This window comes from Triturus cristatus, chromosome 10 (assembly GCF_964204655.1).
Source record: "Triturus cristatus chromosome 10, aTriCri1.1, whole genome shotgun sequence".
NCBI classification, from domain to species: domain Eukaryota; kingdom Metazoa; phylum Chordata; class Amphibia; order Caudata; family Salamandridae; genus Triturus; species Triturus cristatus.
In genome coordinates this window covers 1,196,716,632-1,196,733,399 of record NC_140593.1, presented here as the reverse complement: position 1 = coordinate 1,196,733,399, position 16,768 = coordinate 1,196,716,632, and the positions used below count along the sequence as shown (strand labels likewise).

General features: G+C 44.4%; 1 protein-coding gene across 5 annotated transcripts in view; it reads left to right on the top strand.

Moving 5' to 3' along the window:
• SLC38A5 (solute carrier family 38 member 5) overlaps positions 1 to 16,768 on the top strand; it is a 419,077-nt gene that overhangs the window by 178,411 nt on the left and 223,898 nt on the right. The window lies entirely within an intron of this gene.

The following is a 16,768-nucleotide window of genomic DNA, read 5'->3' as shown; positions in this document are numbered from 1 at the left end:
CCCCATCTTTCTGAAATCTTGCATCTGTATATCTCATACTTTCCCACAATTACCATTGGCATACATGTGAGTATCACTCTGTCAACTCTGCATAAAGGCCGGGATTGGCTGTGCTTGGAGTCTGCACTCCCTGATGATCCTCTGACACACCCTGTGGGAAACCTGCGCTGCCATCTGTTTTAACTTCAGGGTTCTCAATGTGCCTCATCAGAAACAGGAACTCACTACTTGAATTCAGATGCTTACAAGTGACTCAGCTCTGTTCATGGTAAACATCATACGTGAGTCAAATAAACTATAGAAACATACCATCTTGAAAAATGCAAATACTTCTACGCATTGATTGAAGTGCATTAAAAAAGTATGGGAACTGTGCTGCTATCGGCGTGGGGGGGGGGAGTGAGTGAGTGTGGGGGCTTGGTCAAAGGCGTGTCTAAAAGAAGAAAAATATCCTGGAACTTTTTTCGGTCTTTCACCTTCAGGTAACTACATATAAAATAACGGAGAGCTTATATGAAAAATAAATGCAAGTTATGTTAATCAGTGTGAAATGCTCTATCGTACATCATAAAACCTCTCTTACTTAATGCGCTGCAGAGGTCTGTTTGTGCCATCATCAAGAACTTTATTTCGATCACTTAAGATCATCAAAGTACATCGTATAACAAGACAATTACAAGCAACACAATACAAATAAGACATGACATTATAAATAGGGCTCCCGGTTTTGTGGTATTTATTTTTTTGCCATTTCCGTCTGTATCCATATTTATTTTTTGTATTTATCCGCATTTGTTTTTGCCACAAGCAAAAGATGACGCTACAGCTAGTATTTTTCCACATTTATTTAAATTGACAATTTTATTCGTTTTCTAGTACAATACAGGCTATATTGTACCAGAAAACAAATAATAAATTGGTTAAAACAAAAGGGCAGGAAGTGTAGGGTGGAGAGAGGAGCTCGAGGTGGAAGTATAACTATAGAGCCTTTGGTGTTTGGTACCCCTGGGGGCTTCTAACAACAAGCATTGGCAAAATACGGTTATGTCATAAGCTTGCAACTCACAACCGCAGAGCACAGACACTTTAAAGGAATTATGAAAATTGCGAAAAGGATATTATTTTGATCGCCAAATTCTCGAGGCTTGGAGGATGCAGCCATGCAACATGAACACTTTATTTGAAATTATTTTACACGAATGCTTACGGAGGTAACGAGGTCAAGTATAAACCGATTATGTTTCCAGCAAAATAATAAACAGAATATCAAAAACATATAAATATTGTATAACAGAAACAGAGGCTTCCATATTAAAATTGAAACCATAAATGGTTGAGTTCCAGCGAAAATAGTTGGTTATGGAAATGGGGATGATCGAATTTCTACCTCCTGGCTTCCCCACTCGACAACTGGGTGATCCTACACAAATGCCTTAATCTCACTGCGACACAAATTCCTTACGTACCAAAACATGAATAGTAAGCCACACTGTGACACTTCTAGAGGTTTACCTCTAGTAATCTCAAATAGAAGGCTACGTGACCACAGCAAGCAAGTAATTAAACACTTGGTGAATATACGCAGAGGCCGGCCTGCACTAGAAACACTTGACTCTCACCGCCAAGCGTGAATTAATTAGCCAGCAGAAGAGTAATATAATGAGGCAAACCACGGCGGGAGCATACATTCCGAGTGGTATCAACACTGCAGCAGTCACTCAGAAATAATATCTAATGACAACTGTCAAATGAGTTGAAATACCCACGTAATTTCTTTCCTTTTTGAGCCAAAAGTGCAGCACTCCAGAGTCAATGGAAACAGAATTATTTTGACTAAATGCAGTCAGTGTGTGTGCACGGACTGACATGGCACCTATTAAGTCACGTTAGAGTGCTGTGTATGCATACGGTACTTTAACCTGCTAACTCCACCAAGGAGGTTATATGGTTAAAGTGCAAGATGGCGGAAGGCTCAGAGTGCATAGGTGCAACTTTAAATCTAACATTTGCAAAGCCCGACAGGCGCAAAATTGGACCATGAAATAACAGTGCAAAAACGGTAGTCCAAACGTTGGGGCAAATGTGAATGCAAAATTGCATCAATGCAGTCTTTGTCAAATTTTAACAGCATCTGTAATAAAGAGCTTAGAAGCAAAAAAAAAAAAAGTGCCCCTCTCAGTAAAGTTTAAACTTATGAGGGTGCATGTTAATAATTCATGGAGGAGGGAACGTAGACTGTGACTACCTTGGTATAGGCAACATGGGGTGTGTTGCTGTAAAATTATAATAGCAAACGCTAACTGATGGATACAAGTACTACTGCAATACGTGCAAATTGTAAAAATAACAGAAGCAAAAAGTACAAAAAAACTCTTGTCCGATTCACAGGTTCTTCTTCCTGCTTGACTATGCATCCCTTACTCCTAAAGGCGACGCAACATCTCCAAAAGATTGTGCTTCAAATCAGATGGAGTTTTTTGCTGTGCGAGATAAAGCTGACAAGCTGCACCCGAGTACTTCACAGGTCTTTAAAAAGACCATTCACTTGTTAACGAGGCTTTGTTATATTTTTCACCCCTTCTTACCAGACTGCGGGCAGTGTCTACAGAACCCCCCTGTGAGAGCTGCCTTTTGTACACGGGACAGCAGAATTGTTTATTTGGAACGTCGGTAGCAAAATACCCGACGGCAGCGCGGCAAAACTTGCTAGTATTTTGGAGTTTCTTAAATATAAATACAGACAAAGGAAATATAGATTTCCGTCTGTATTTATATGTAAAAATCCGTAAAAACAGAATACCGGGAGCCCTACTTATAAATAAACATTCACAGTCTATCTACAGTCGCAGTGCAGAACAGTCAAAGTGCATCAGTGTTTGGGCGCAATGAAAAATCATTTTGTGCCATCAGAGAGCCACAAAATTGATTCCTGGTTGGTGCAGTGGATAATAGTGACTTGTGTATGTTTGGTGCTACAAGGTCCCAGCCTGTGACAGAAAGCACTGTGGATATGTAAGTCATTATTTTAAACTTGTGTTACACACAGTATAAGAGGCTGCTGCAAAAAGGTTTAAGATAAAGTGTTTTCAAAATGTAGATTTTTGCAGACTGTACGTAGTGCAATTTCTTTAACTGTCTTTTAAAAGTACCCACTTCATACCTTAGCTGGTAGCTCCCATACGATATCTCTCACAAATAATAAATGTGTCTCATCAGGAAGCATCAAGTGATTTAATCAATTAAAGCCAATACTGGCTTTTTTTCAGTCTTTCAATTTGCAGATTGAACTGTTACATTTCTTTCAGGGAAGCAGGCACCCTGTCAAGAAGGCTTGTTTAGCTGTCTTGCCCTCAAGCGGTATCATAGTACAGGAGATCCCTGCCTGACACTTCAGCTGTTGGGATTAACAGTCCGGGTATGGCTGTCTTTTCACAAAAAGTAGGGGAACTGTTTTTCTAAAATTAAAAAAGTATGGTCATGTCATGCCCTTTAGACCCTCCCCACACACTTCGACCACTTCTTCTAGGGAAATGTAAGATAGAGTAAAATGTGAAGTGGCGTGTATCCTTAAGGGTTTTTACAGTCATTGTTGAGAAATGAAAGAGTATTTTTTTGTCATTAAAGTTAAGGGCCACTACATAGCCCGACATGGACCTGTTTTTAAATTACTGGTGGTCCTGGTACCTGACAGGACCCCACTAATTTAATGCCCTGAGGGCATCTTATGGTTTCCTCCTGGGGGGATTGTGCATGGTTGTTGGGTCTGTTATGACGTAGGAGAAATAATAAAATGCAGGACCCCTTGGGTCATGGGGTCTTTGCTGCTGAGTTCTAATCTGTGTGTGGGAAGTCTATTTTAATGCGGTGTACACTGACGTGTTTTATCGACCCCACATACAAAGGAGTGCCCGGCTCTGTGTGTCTGCGATAAGCACGCATCGGTGAATCGATTTGGGGACACAACATGTTTGTGAAAGAACAGTGTGTGGGAGGAGCACGTGAGAGGACCTCCATGTGTGCCAGGTGCCAAACGTGCACTTGGTGTGGAGAGCTATGGCACATACAATAGACCATGCAGGGTGCAGTTATTGCCGCTGCCAGAGTGTGAGAGGGAACACACAAGTGTAGGGGAAGAGTCAGTGCGTGTACGACATAAAGTATGTTAGTTCTTTTGATACAAACCAGGACTACGGTACCAAAATGCGTTTGGGCCCAGAAAATGCTCCACACAAGGCAAAACACATCCACTATTGTACTCATATGTATCTCCAGCATTACAAAGCATTGGACCTGTGTCTCTGGATAGGCCTGTATGTCAATTGAGCGCTGTACATGAATGCCATAAGGATCAGGAGCTTGGGTAGCATGGCAGGGAGAGACTGACTGGGAAGCACCAGAGCACTGCACGTGATAGGAAACTTTCAACATTGTGTACGCAGCTGGGGTAGCATGGAGGGAAAGTTATGCAAACACAAGGAGATGATGGACGGAGCACTGAAACTTTTCAGACATTATCCCCCAGTTACAGATCTGGGTTGAATCCATTATCGTTCTTCAGCTCACTTCACCCCCCCAGTTTAGACCCAGCTATATGCAAATCAGTCTTGACCCTGTGCCTGATGGGAACAGTCTAGCCCAAACTGCCAAGCCAGGTCATCCCTGGACCAGAAACAGGCATCCTGGGACAGGTTTCCGGGTAACAACCCTCATCAGCCAGGCTAGCTTAAATCCATTGGCAAAGTGAGCAAGGGACCCACGTCTGGGTTTACCATGCCAACTTGGGGCAAACACAAAGAGATGATGGACGGAGCGCTGAAACTTTTCAGGCACTCACCCCCAGTCACAGATCTGAGTTGAAGGAGCAGTTCGACCCACCCGCCGGAGGAGTGTTAAACTTGATACTCTTGAGGTAGTGTTTCCTTAAACGTTTTGCTCCTGGTTTTTGCTGATTCTCTGTTTGCGGTCTTAAGGCCCTGGGCACTTTCTAACTGTAAATACAGTGTGAAAACACGTACACCCTTCCTACACATGTTAGGAAGTGATGCTTAACTGAGGTTCTTAAACATAAGTCACAGCCTGCCATTGCAGGCATGTGTGTGCACACTTTCAGCTAAGATGTTTTGAAACGTGTCAAGCCTGCCATTGCAGGCCAGTGTGTGCGCAATGGCACTTGTGCTCAGGTTGGCCTTTCTAAACCACTGGCCAATCCTGAGGGCACCTTTCACTACCACTAGAGCATCCCTAGGACTAGTCTTAAGGGGTGAAGCAAGTGGTAGGTTTTGACACTTGGCCTCTAGGAGCCAGATCATGGCCCCACTAAAGATTAAGGACTGCATTCCACAGCCTTGTGGCAGACAGGACTTACATTTAGGGGAGACATCTGTGCTTCAAAGCGAAACCCTCTGAACCACCCCCAACTTCAAAGGCACACTTCAGTGTAACTACTGGCGCCACACTTCAACAGGGTAACCATACACTTGTGGGCTGTAGGACTGGAGATCCTGGGACTGTGTGGTTCATTTTACTAGAGGAATCTGTTGTGCACTAGGAGGATTACTGCTACTGGAAGGGACTGTGCACACATCCTGAATAGCGGCTGGCCTGACTACCTGCTGCTGTGTGGCGCCTTGAAGTGTGCTCTCTAAGGGCTTGTTGGCTTCCCCCTGTTTCCCTTGTGGAGGTCTTAGGGACTTCAAAGACCTCCCGCAAGGGACCCACACCATCTACTTGTGACACCTAGAAAGCGGTGCTCTTTTAAGTGCCACATTGTCTGCTGTATCCCAACTGGTAGCACGGATTGAGCTTGGAAGTAAGAATTGTGCCTTGAGATCAGATTGCCTTGTGTGGAGCCCCATACGTACTGCCCACATCTAAAGATTGTGGCCCCTGCATTGTGTGGCCTAGACACGCATACACATCTTGTTGGTGTTAAGTGGAATCATTGGTCGCTGGATCCAGCGTGGCCCTCATCATCGATCGTGCTGCATCTCTCTTGTGCGACACGCCGACTGCATGCACCTTGCGTGCGGTGTCCGATTTTACAGGTTGTAAACCTCAGAGGTGGGGTGTACCCATAGTAGTACCTCATTCTACCTCGTGCTGCATTGCTGAACTTGTGCTTATATGTGTGACCAGTATCATCTGGTGCGACTTGGATCAACGCGCACCAGCACGGAATTTGCAGCTCTTCGTTTTGTGTGACCGGTATTGTCTGGTGCGACTTGGAACACCGCGCACCAGACGTGCCTCATTTCCAGGGATGTACGGAATTTGCATATCTTCGCTGTGTGTGACCGGTATTGTCTGGTCTGACTCGGATGACCGTGCACCAGACCAGACGTGTTGTCTCATTTCTAGGGAGGTACTGAGTCTGTGACTCTTCATTGTGTGTGACCGTCACTGTCTGGTGCGACTCGTATCAATGCGCACCAGGCATTGTTCCTCATTTCCAGGGAGGTGCAGAGGAGCTGATTCATGCTCCAAGGTGCTTTTTTAATTGGAGTGTGTCTGGCAGGGTGCCTTTTTCTTCAGAGAGGCTCCCCAGCTTCATCCCCATTCATTGATTGTTCCTTTTGTGCCCTGCGTGACCTCCTGTGCTTCGCAGAATCGGGCTGGTCCCGGAAGGCCATTTGGGTAACTCTTTGATAGAACGATTATCGCCCTCAGCCTGCCTCTGCTCCCCATCTTGTTGAACTTCAAAAGTGCTGGCCAACACCCATTTGTCGACTGCTGCCCAATTAGCCCTACTAACTACCCCCACCTTCTTCCCTGGGACCCTTACTAAGTGTGACAACGGCCGTGATCAGCCTAATATCAAGGGAAGGTTTCCTTTATCTCCAATCCGAGGATGTAGGGTGGTCGGGGTTAGCTGAATAGAGTAGGAGGGTTCACCACACGGTCTGCATGTGCATTATCAGCTGACCTGCTGGATAACAGTGCACCGCATTACGGTGGTGTGTGCGTGTGTGTGCTCGGTACAGACCTGCCTGATTTCCGTGGTTCCGTGTTGGGGTCACAAGTGAGTGTGTGGGAGTGACTATATGAGGACCACATCTTATTAATTACATTGCCTGGCGAGGTTGCTTTACACGTTGATTCCTTGCCAAAAGAAAGCTACGTTTGACATTGGTTTTTACCCGTGCGGCCTTGGCCCACTGTACTATTTAAAAGTGTTGTAATTATCTGTGTGTACACGTTTCTGATAGCATTGTGATCTCGGGTGCACCCAATAAACTGTGTGTTATTGAATTACAAAAATTGCCAGGTTGGGGCTAGTTCTAACAGTGTTTTGCACCACATGAGGGGGAAAGTAGGATTTTTCTCAAGTATACATACTATTGATGTTGTTTTAACACGGTTGGGCCTAGTGCTGCTAGTAATATTTCCCAATGTGATTTATGCCCAGGAATACATGATGTTCATGTTGGGTTAATTAATTTGTGTGTGTTGAATACAAACTTTATTTACATACACCATGTGTGAAGTCTATTTTGTGACACAAAGTCTATTTTGTGACTGCTCAGTGCCAACCTACCCAAGGGGGAGCGTAGGTTATACAGTGAGTGTAATCACCCACCCCTGACTGGAGTGGTAGGATCTGCCTGGCTAGGGCTTTGCCTCAGCCAATTAGAACATGCCAGTTCCAACAAGGAGGGAGGCGGTTCTTAAACTTCCCGGTTTCGGCGGAGCGGGGTAGGTTTGCAGACCACCCTTGGGCGACAGAACTTAGGCTAACACGCCATCCCAAGAGGCTCGCCATGCACCGATTGGAGCGGCACCTTCTATAACGTTAGGCCATTCCAATACGGAAGTGTTAAGTTTTCCATACACTTCCCTAGGGTAGTTTTATCCAGGCACTACCACAACAACTTTATATTCTTTTTTACACCCTCACAATTTGTAGATAGTTCACCTTTCACTGGTCCTGATGAATTGCCGCTGGATCCCCCTGACCTTGAGGCAAGAAACATGTTGACCATCTGAGTAGAGCAGGGTAGTCCTTGACCCATTGTGTCCAGACCACCGCCACTCACTTCGTTTTTAATAGGGTGGTTTACTGACCGAATAAAATTTATTATTCAGACTAACCAACCCTGTTTTAAAATACACTCACCAACGTCTACACCTACCTGGCCCTCACTTGCACTCACCTTCGGCAAGGAACAAAAGATCTCCGCTAAAGAGCCCCATCTTTGGGTGCCCGTTGGGAATTGCAGCGCCGACCCGACGAGGAGCAAAACCCAGATGATGAAGCATGACACCTAGCTTGCTGGGTGTGTGAGGGTTTTAGTTCCACCAGTGTGGGTTCCCCCACCCATCACATGCTATCAGCTCCCAGGCTATCTAGACATTATCCCCCACTTCGTCTCAATCTAAGGGATATAGTGTACTCTCCACACTACTCCCCACTAAGAGGAACGGTATACCCTTCTCGCATAACTAGGTTCTTAAACAGTGACAGAAGATATGATTCTTGAAGAGTTGGGTTTTTCTTCTTCCGCCTAAATTGGAGAAGTAAATGAGCTCTCCTGATCTGCCTTGAGGTGTTATTGGCGTCTGTCAGGAAAAAGCTTGAGAACCTTTGTTTTAAGGTTTTGTCTGTTTTTTTGCACTGCTTCATTTTCAGTAAGGCTCACAGTTTTCAGTATTTATTTATTTTAACTGACCCAAACCCATCTAATTTCCTGTCTCTATTTTCAGATATAGATCAAAATGGAAACAGGGTACTTTTTTACAGTCATGACTGAGAGGCCAGTATCTTTGTGGATTTGACAGTTATGAGTTAAAAACAGAGAACGTTTCCTAAAGAGATTTAAGTAGCTGTTGATACCCACAAGGGTAATCGTAAAATGCGCATGCTTTCATATGAGATTATTGATTTTTCCCCTATATGTATTTATAGCTTAGAAACCCATCAGCAAGATAAAATCGGAGTGTACATTTATCATCTTAACATATGTGAAAAAATCTGCTAGTGTCTGCTTCCTTTTTAACAAAACCGAGAATATGGGCAAACACAGATAACATTGGGAAAAGAATATAAGGATAAACACAGAGAGAAATACAAAAACATAAATGCCATGCAAACGGATGCTCTAATATTAAGCTATTCGCTCTTGGATTTCTTTTTGTGTTTGCCCACTGAAATCGGGAGTTTTCTGCCTGTTACAGAAGTGTGTTAGTTGGTAGTTCTTGTATGTGACATAGCTGTTCTTGCAGGTGGAGGTCTGAGGAGGTAGCCAATGCAGGTCTCTCAGAGGAGTGACCCTTTTCTAATTTAAGCAAGCATATTTTGTGGTACCTAGGTGCCAGACATTTCTCTTTTCTAGTGTAAGGTGGATCATAATTCCTTTAGAGAGAAAGATAAATAGATTTATAACGTACCTTTAGAGCACTCTCTTTGTATTTTGCAATTATTGTATTTCCTTAGTGAAGCTGTCCTTGCCTTTAAGGCTACTCTAACGTTAACCCAGTTTATCAAAAGGATAACAACATCCTAGTATCCAAGATACACAATATTTTATAGAGCACTTGAAGAAACGAGGCCCCATTTTTCTACCTTTAATTCAATTTATTATGTTGTCTTCTTTTCAAAATGTTCATAACATAACTATAGTCCTCTCGTTTTTCCTATTCTACGAAATTGTAATATCTTCTAAATATATTCAACAGATTATATGATGTATTCATAACTCTATATTGTTGTTGACCAATGCATTTCAAACCTTTCACTTCTCCTTCTTGTGGGTGAATTAATTTCTGTTTGCAACCAAACAATCAAACTACTAGAAATAATAAAATAAATATTAACTTATTTTGCTGTTCTCTCACTAGGTATGAAAAATGTAATCCATTTACATTGTACTTCAATCTTTCATTATTTGCTCGTAGTTGCCGTTGTTAGTCACAGAATTGATTTTGAGATTTACCTTTTAATTCTCAGTATCAAGTTTGCCGGCTACAGTGTGCTGCAGTACGCTCTGTCCCGCAGCACTGTAGGTCAGCCTCATTAAACCACTTACCTGGAAGCGAACGTTTTTTCTCCTTCCAATTTCCTTGTTGGTAAACATGAACTTATGATGTAATCGGATGTTCTATTGAATGGAACCTGAAGCTATGTACATTTTGTTGAATTTATGTTGTTGTCTTTTTGCGTGAGATGGGAATCATTGTCAAGCTTTGTCCCTTGTTTGATCAGATGGCACTATTGATCAAGTTGAAGTATTGGTGTTCTATCGCTTGTTCTGACACTTGAGATACAGCGTGCTTTGTTTTGACCACCACACTCTGGGATAGACTACTGGAGCGTCATGTACACAATCCTCCTAAATACATGTATAAAAAATCTCCACCCTTCTTGCCAACTCTCTCACTGAAGTCCCATTGATTCCTCAAGAATGGTAAGGCCCAGTGCCAGTCAAATTCTCCACTGCTACTGTTCTCTAAATGTACATTCATGAAGACAAATACAAAGGCAGGATTTATTCAAAGTTGATATAAACCATAAAATGAAAAAAGAACACTAACTATAGATAGCCTGTTATTTATCACATTGCTAGTGTTTCTCTTACTCTGTTACATGATGCCCTTTTATGTGTTTCACTTGTGTTTTACGGTCTGTTGTTTTTCCTCTTGGTAATCCCCTTGCCACCATACCTAAGTTTCAGAAAGTCTCTCGAATAGCTCGTGTTGATGCTGTTAATCTATACTTAAGACCATCTGCAGGATGTGCATAAGAGAGCACGGAGAGCGAGCTCTTCCTCTGGCATGTCTTCTTGTTTCTTCAAGGGTGTACATGTCTCCAGCACTGGTCTGCAGTGCAGCCACCACCTGGATGCGCACTGCTTCTGGATGTACCATATATTCGGTCAAAAGCAAAGACAGACCAGATAAAAGGGAGTTGCTTTGCACTGGCTGTTTCTTCATTATTTTGTTAATAACAATGTGTGTCAACAGCATGTGTGTCCTAGACTATCTCAAAGCATCCATCTCGGTGAGATCATTCTTGCATGGAGATTTATATAGTGCGAAGTTGCCTACAATGCAGTGGAGCAGTGCACTAAGGAGGGGTGTGTGGAAAGGCGTAAAGAGGAGGGTCATGAGGCAGTGGGTGTAGCAAGGTTATGCTGATCATTAACTTGAACTGGCTCATTCTGGATCCGCCATCCATGTGAAATGAACTAGAGGTGGCTCGTGATGAATCAGCCAGTTACACTAAAGTCTGTTTAGCCTAAGCCTGATTGGTTTAGAGTTGGTTTGCTCTTGAGTCGCGGCCGCCTCCCTGCAGTTGTTCACATTCCTTCGTATTAGAATCTCTGAACCTAAACGTTTTCTTAAGTTCCGTGATGCCTGTAGCTCTACCATCCCTGTCACGCTCCAAAGAAATGCTGCCACTTATGCATAGTGCACAGTAATAGTGTTGTAGGGCTGCTCACGGCATCCCGCTGGGGTGCTCATGGTCTTCTCTTGGAATGCAGGAACGACAAGGTGGGATTACCAATTGGGGTCCTTCATATAAATGGGTTACCTGTTGGTAAGATGTTACTTGAAGAGTTTTTACATTCTTTCCTTTGGCTGGAAATGATGCCAAACTAGCCATTGTGACCCAGGACTTTTAGAAAACAGGGTTTCAGCGGCAGTCATATTCTCTAAGGGTGAAGTTCTGCTAGCTGTCCTTTGAATGGCCAATTCTTTTGAGAAATTCAGCATGCGGTGTGACGCAGCTAAATGCATCCGCAATCAATATTTGAGGACTTAGTCACACAGAGCACTGAGCTGGGTATAATTTGCCAAGTGCATGCCTTCTGGTCCTGCTCTTTGGAAAACCATATGGCACAGTGCACAACAGACATGGATTGCCAAAGTCACTAGTGTCTACTTTTCCATAGTGATGAGGTAATGTTTTTACTGTTTCTACATTGGCAAAGCTCATAGGTCTGGCTTGTAATGGAAGTGCTAGGGTGCTTCCATTCATATGTTCACTCATCCACCTGTCCAAGCTCTCGGTCACTCAGCATCCATGCACTTGGTCTTCCTTGCACACATGCATCTATTCAGCCACCCATAAACTTATTCTTCCATTCACCACTTACCCATCCATAGTACCACACACTCATACTCGACAATCAATGAAGAGGTATTTTCCAGCCCACTGGCTTTACAACAATTTTGTGAGACGTGGGAGTGTGCTTCTGGTAATGTATGATTGCTTGTCTGTGAGAGGCATGAGTGATTGTATGGGAGGGTTAGGAGTGCTTCTGTAATGTGTGATTGTTTGTATGTGATGGTCTTGTCAGTAGCGAGAGACTGCTCTTGTTGGAGGCATGTGAAAGTGCTATCAATCGTGCCAGACTGCTACTCTGAGGGAAGTGAGTTTTGTCAGTAGCCTGTCACTTCTAACTGTGAGGATTATGAGGGTGATTCTGTCAGCGTGTGATGGCTACTATGATGGGGTAGAGGTGCTGTAGGTAGGGCAGGACTGCTAGCATGTGGGGGTGTAGGAATACTTACGGTAGAGTGTGCTTGGTAGCTTGTGATGGCTAGACCTTCACAAGTGTGAAAGTGCTGTTTCCTTAGGGTGCTTTACTTTTCTACCATAAGGGCTTTAACATTTCCCCTTGTGGTTTTGTAGAGGCCCTCGTGGTTTCGTTGAAGCCATGGCTTAGTAACGTTTTATATTTAGTTAATGTTGGAGGAGTTTTACTCTTAAAGCAACCCTGCAGCAGTGGTTCCTCAGCAGAGTCCTCTCTCTTCTTGCATTTGCCCTAAGATTGGTTGGTGGCTTTAATTACTCTCCTTTACTTATCCCAAACCTTTTCCTCGACGCCTCATCAGGTGTCATAAGCGCTATATACATGCATTTACAGGTACAATATTCTCAGCTATGTATTTGCCACTGACAGCCAGCCCATCTCACGCCTCTTCTGCAGTGGTGTGGGAGGCCTGTATAGTGGTGACTGGAAATTTTAGCTGTGTGTGAAGGCAATTTGGAGTTGAATAAGCTGGTATTGACCCGGCTCCCTTTTGACAAAGTTGATTTTGACCGTGGTCAGCAGTGCCGGCTTCTGGGCTCTTACGTACTGAACATCAGACTTGGAATCCTGCCCAGCCCCGGTGAAAGAAACATAGGCTCAGTATTTACACTGATCTGTCAGTGTGTTCTAGGGTCAAAATGACCTGAACTGACTGCACTTTTAACGCACACACAACCACAGGACTGTGGTCTCTGGGATTGGAATGGAATTTTCTGTTTAATGCGTCAGTGTTCACGATCTCAGTAAAAATTGACCATGTCTTAGAAAGGAAGCTTATCAACAATTATGTCCTAAATGGGATTCTGCCTCGATGGGAACTCCCTTTATCAGAACCTACTGAAATGTTTCATTGCAAGATGGCAGTTCATTCAAAACGCAGTGGCCTGGCTTGTTTGTAGAGTTCTCAAGTTATATCCCTCCTGTCTTGCATCGTTGCCACTGGCGTCCCACAACAGCATGTTTCAAGGTCCTTTGTGTGTTGCCCAGATCCTGTAAACTATTTTTTATTTTGTGAAAGGAGAAAACTAGCATGCTTTATTAACTTCTGTCATCTGCTTCATGACATCACTGCCATGTGATGGCCTATTGCAGACATGCTTTGCAAGTAGGGGATCGTTGTCCTGAGGGGCAGCCATAGTAACCTCTGAAAGACAGTGAAGGAGTGAGCGAGGCAGACAGACACACTCAAGGGAGGTAGGGTGCCTGAGGTAAGTCAGTGCATATGGAGAAAAATTAACAGAGACAAGTAGAGAACAGATGATGATTTACAGCCAGTGTGGGGGTGTCACAGATGAGGGTGCCAAGCAATGCCTCATTGTATCTGAAGTATACCAAATACAGTATCAAATGTAGTATTGTGCAACCAGAGGTTTGGTACACTACCTGCTAGCTTAAGGAGTTGAGTTCCACCCAGTTGCACAAAATGAAGATGGCCTGGTTGGCTCATGGTTGTGCCCGTGCTCATCAGGTGGTTCGCTCTACTACATTCTTATGAAAATAACTGAATGACAACCTCTGGTAATGCCACTGCTACAGTGATTATGGACAAAGAGAAATGTAAGGCTACGTGGGTCAGACGCATCAGTCCCATGGATGTGCGCACTTTTTCTTGAAACTGAAACAGTTTCTCAACTTGATTTCATAAAATTAAAGAATTCTTCACAAACTACATTGATAATTTATGATTCCATTAATTTATTCATTCATTTTCAATCTTCAATCAAATTTATTCATTCATAGTTACAATTCAATAGCATCCAAACGCAATATCTTGACAAACCCAATGCATTTCGGGTCACTTGACGACCCTTCATCAGGGGTTATCAGAGCGTTTCGAGGAGCTTAAATTGTGGGTGGCGCGTTTATCTTCGTGCCGCGTGAAAGCTACGGGAACATCGTAGACGCTTCCGCTTTAGAGAAATGTGAACACATTAGGTGTGTACTTGTTGAATGCATAGGGCTACCTTTGCAAGCCTATTGCACCTCCAGATTAGTTTTGATCATCTCTATGGCACTGAACCTTAGATACACCACCTAAAGAAAGGGAAACGGAGACACCTTCGCAGCGCGAAGAAGCGCCACCTAAGAATCCAGCGCAGTACCAAGACCATGGGGTCGGTCGAGGAGGTGGGGTGCAGCGCAGTGCTTTGTTACATGACAAGTTAGCTTTTTTATCAGGACTCTGTTCTCTTCCAGCCATCTCGCTCTGAGTTGGAAATTGAAGGCCAAATTAAATGGCAAATAGAAATGACATCACAGTTGACCCCTAGGTGCCCTTTCCTATCGCAAAGAGCTGCCAAAATGTTGGAATTCACAGCAGCTGAGCCTCAAAAGCAGCGCTGGCCGGAACATTGAGGAAAAGCATTAGAGCAAACTCGGTAGTTCCTCGCTGGCCTGAGCGCAGAGTTTGGTGTGTCTGCGTATGAGGACAGCGGCAGTATCTTTGGTTACCAGTGGGGTGGGAGGTGTGCAGGCAGTAGCCCCTGGGCAGTGGGCCCAACAAGTGAGCTCTGGTTCAGCACCTGTACATCAAACGCAAGCCAAAGGAAACCCCCTCATTCTGCACCCTTTGTCGCCCACTGATCTCACCCCTTGTGCCAACCTTAGCCCCTTGGCCTCCTGTTTTCTGCTAATTGTTTTTTGCCTGGCACTGCCTTCATTACCCCTGTGACCAGGAGCAGGAAAGGCAGTGGCATGGGTACCAAAGGACAATCTAGGGATAGCAGCTGCTGCGCCTAGGTGCACCTAATAGTCAGTTTTATTGAAGCTCTTGAAAGAACGGGCTTCCTGTAGATGTAGGTTTCAGGATACGGTGTCCTACATCTTTGATATGCAGAAAGTATGCAATCTGCAGCATCGTTGCATGTTTGGAGTCCTTTTAGAATAGGGCCTTGACCTGTTGTTGCGTCACTCTGCAGTCGTGGTCGGTGGGTACCCTCAGACCATTGTCTGGATTAACACTTTGAGATGGTTGTTTCGGGTGACCTGCACTCTAGAACTGCAATTTCGTCTCACAAGCAAGCCAGAGGAAGCGAAGTGTGCCCAAGTTTCCACAAAAAATGCAGGTACGCTTCTGATGTTTTATTCGCAAAGGACAGCAGAAGAAAGCCAACCAAAGTCCGTTTTTAGTAAGTTTGGCAGCTCTTAAATGAAGGCTCACTCGGTGATCACCGTTTGGTCTGTAACAGTATGCTTTCGGAACCTGGAAGGTTCTTGGCCCCGTTTTCCACTATATTGCTTCAGTCCTTCCAGTCCGCTCCACTGGGACCTGGTGTAATAAGTGTCCTGCTTCAGGAGGGTGTACAGGCTTCTGACTTTATGTCACAGGAATCCAGACTTGAGTCCAATACCTTTGTCAGTAGCACCAGCACCATATGCAAATTCAGTATGCCAATGGGGAGGTGGGAAGTGGTGCCCCTGATGGGTTGGGAATTTGTGGATAAGCATGGGCCCCAGTGGACCTGAGGGAGCACAAGAGACCACAGTACTCGGGAAAGAGTGGAAAGGAGAGAACCTAAGGGGGGGGGCATTCCACAGGGAACTGGGCTACCTCTAGTCACATCCCCAGCCTCTCAACCAGAGGGAAGCCAGACCAGTGGCTACGTCATAGGCCGACAGCGGCAGGGTCAGCACTGCTAAGGGGCTGTTCAGACAGACACCGTTTGAGCACGGACACTACTGTTGCTTGTCACCAACCTAAACTCACCATTTTCAGCGCCTGCCTTTTGGTTGTGTTGGGATACATTGGAATTCACATTAGGAATTAAAATCTACCGCTTGCGCTTAGAAGCTGCTGCAGCAGAAAAACACTGAACTTGCATGGTGGCAGCTTGAAGTTTCTCGCACACTGCAGGCCTTGTTTAAAGGTTGGTGTAAAGTGGGAAAAGGGCTCCCCCTTTTTAACACTTCCTAACTAACCTTTTCCGACTCGAGGCCCAACTGCGTTTGCTCACGCATTTTTTGCTGTTTGCTTTACTATCAGGTAAAACGCTGGTTGCAAAACAGCGCGACAACAAGGGCACAAAAGTCGTTCGCACCTGTCGTATTCCTATTTTTAAAACACAAGGCTGAGTTGGGTTCTAAAGTCTCCTGCCACGAGACACGGCTCCACGCAGGACACTGCATTTTATTGCTTTCCACTTTTAGCATTAGTTTTACCAGTTAGCGCTTTCCTGCTTCCGAAGCCCAGCTCTAGTGTGGACTCGGGGTTCCGAGCTGAAGTTTTTGTTCAATGC